The sequence below is a fragment of the Engraulis encrasicolus genome, chromosome 2 (assembly GCF_034702125.1).
Source record: "Engraulis encrasicolus isolate BLACKSEA-1 chromosome 2, IST_EnEncr_1.0, whole genome shotgun sequence".
NCBI lineage: Eukaryota > Metazoa > Chordata > Actinopteri > Clupeiformes > Engraulidae > Engraulis > Engraulis encrasicolus.
The window spans coordinates 55274542-55277623 of NC_085858.1; the positions used below are offsets into that span (position 1 = coordinate 55274542).

The following is a 3082-nucleotide window of genomic DNA, read 5'->3' on the forward strand; positions in this document are numbered from 1 at the left end:
ACATGTTCCTTAAACTTCACATATGATTTCTGATTGATAATGTTGATGGAAAATTGCTGGCCTTAAACCAATATGAGATTAGGCCTACATGTTGTAGATTAGCCTACTATGTGAAATTACATATTCACAGATTACATAGGCCTATAAAATGAAAAAAATGGTTGTGAACATCCATGGTGAAATATTGGGGTGTTCTGTTTTTTTTTTTTTTTTTAACCCACGATCACAGTGTCTCTTCTGTGGGAAGGGAAATCTGGGGTCAAGAGAAGAGTGACGGGGTGAAAATGTGAGAGAGGCAAGAGTGGGAAAACGGATGAACAGGGGTACAACAAGAGAAAGGGGGTCTAGACTTCAGGGGAAAAGGGTGTGTGAGCGGTAGGGTGGTCCGAAGCATGACATCATTCTTCATTTGAATAAATCAGAGTAGGCTCTCTGATTGGGTGCGCCGGAGAGAAACCGAAGCTCCTTGGCTATTCATTCCTTTCAATTTCACCCCCGCGCTTCGCCTTGGTAAAACCCTCCGTACCGCCCGTCCATCCGTTCGGCCCAGGGAGTGTGCATGGACTGCTAAAGCGTTGTCCTATTCTTTGGTAGCGACGTGCACATCACTCCTGTAAACGGCGGACCACAGAAGGGGTATCTTGGCGGTTCAGCGTCGACGTTTATGCTCATACTACGAAGTATTCGACAGGGTTGTTGAATTTGTTCAAGCCCTGTTAAGGCTATGTGTGGATTCCATCTCGGCTGCCAAGGATAAAGACAACATTTGGGCGTAGCTTGTCGAAAGGAAGAACTGCTCAGCTAGGTAAGGGTTGTTGATTGGCTGAATGTACAAATTGTATAATGTAGCCTACCTAAAACTCATCGTTTTCTTATTATTTGACGTTCGAACTGATACAATGTGTTTAAAACAGGTCGCCAAATCTGTTACAATGTAACGCCAGTCCTAAACGCAACATGTCACAAATAATGAATTGACTTCAACTTACATCGACGTAGGCTAAACGCCCATTAGGCTATCAAAGGCAATGTTTCAGGAATCTTTAGTGAAGGCTGTGGAATGCTCAGATGGAATAGTGTTTTACGCATTTGGTAACATCCTATTTGTAAGTTTTTATGTACAAAGTCGTATTCGCTGTTATAAAATGGTTCCGGTTTCATTGGCACATCGTAGTTCACGATGTTCTGTTCTGTTGGACCCCCTTTGTTAGACCTATTATGTTCCTCAGCAGTCCACATGGATCTCAGTCTTTACATTTGCTGGGAAGAACCCACCACATTGGACCTCCGATGGAAATGGAGGATAGACAGGGCGGTGGTAGCACAGGCAGCGTTGGCATGGTCTGCCTTCATTGTAGTGGCCCGACTGTTTTACAGAACTGTTATTACAAGGTAGGATGAACAGGCACGCGCTGTTACACGTCTCGTGCAGAATCATTTGTTGTCCAATTTATAGGGTGTCGAATTTTTTTTATCTCGCGTATCCGCACCTCAAATAAACTTTTCTGTGCACCCTCCATTCCATTTTGCTGAGGTCTATTGTTCTTTAGTGGGGTGCTTCGCTCACTGTGAGCGGGGCTGATCCATTGACCCGCCTCAGGCGAAGGGATGGGTAATTTAGCGCTAATAATTTAGTTGTCCACTCGGTTAGAATGGACGACCCTAGTTGCCATTTTCTCTTCTTCGTATCAGATATTTTTGGTTACCAGTTATCGTTCATGTTCTCAAACAGACCAGTAGTACGATTCATAAAAAGTGAACATGGGGAAGAAGCGCCTGTAGCTGTCTTACGCACGCAGTGTACAGGAGGAGAGTTGCAGGGAGGCAGCACTTCGGCTTCAGCAACACCCATCAGCATTTTAGGCTACGCAGTGAAAAAGTCTGTCGAGCGAACCGTCATGGGAAATTGGAATAGGCCTACGAATCAGCAATGATACTTAATACTGCCCCCAAGCTCCTCTCTACCTCGATTAGCTGGTTCCGTCAGTTGGATAAAACTGTTCAGGGGGGTAGCCTACTTTTCGCAGACAAGGGCAGGTCGATACTGTGAAATGATAAGCATGGCGGCTTTCCAAAATGAATAGCATCCTCCGGCGATTAGTAAGGTTATGTTACATTAACCTGTGTGCGCTTGCCTATCAGCTGTCTTGATTGCGTAAGCTTGCCATTTCTGGCCTACCAACTCCAGACTAGCCTACCTCAGATTTTTTCCTGGATATTGCTGATTACATGATGACTGTCGACCAGCTGTAATGTAAAGATGTAAAGCCACCATCAAACCTGACATTTTCAGACATGTTCCTATTATGACTCCCATTAGATGTCTTTCACCAGTCACTCTGAGGAGTTGAGCAGAACTGGTCCAAGACACAGACATTAGATGTAAGTTAAAGCATAAATGAAACCACTTCTTATAATGGTCTATGAGCAAACCTGTGGTACATATTTCAGATTTGTACTTCAAATAAAACTACTTGTGTTCTTCCAAGACCCACAGCCTCACTCCTGCAAATGTTGCACTGTGAGTCTGAGAACAATCTGCCTGAGCACCATGGTCTTGTTAAAAGCCCCCAAAATAAATACCACAATAAACAAATCATTAGTGGCAGCGGTTCCAAAACATGGAATCTCATGATGCCTAGTTCCATTCCAGGCCAGTTCGCTTCTTTCTCCAGGGTACGATGAGGTCAAAAGAGAGATTGTTAGCATGGAGTTGTTTTTTGTGGGTCACTGTATGTGAAGAAGACGAACTAGGGCTGTGGGTGCCTGCGGTGTATGAGCATGACTCAGGCTTTCGTAAGGCATTCTGGGATTTAGGGCGACCTTCTTTTCTCTTATTCCTCCTATACCACGTGCCGTGCGGTGATCAGTATACGCACCCAGCCAGCCAGACAAACAGACAGCAAGCCAGACAGACAACGAGACATGCCAAACACAGTTGTCATGGCCAGGGCCACTGACAGCTTTGGCCGGGCCCAGGACAGAGTCATCTGAAAGCCCCCCCGCCTCCCTCCATCCCCACTCCCACCTCACTCAATACATGCAATGTAATGGGGACCAAATTCTGCTACCCTTCCTGGGC

At 45.4% G+C, this 3082-nt stretch overlaps 1 protein-coding gene across 1 annotated transcript in view; it reads left to right on the forward strand.

The window, feature by feature from the left end:
• Positions 1-332: 332 nt before the first annotated feature.
• The window catches only part of prr36b (proline rich 36b), a 44340-nt gene continuing 41590 nt past the window's right edge, over positions 333-3082 (forward strand). The window contains exon 1 of the mRNA XM_063192085.1: positions 333-805. The gene's annotated coding sequence lies outside the window, so the exon portion shown is untranslated. The remainder of the gene's footprint in view (positions 806-3082) is intronic.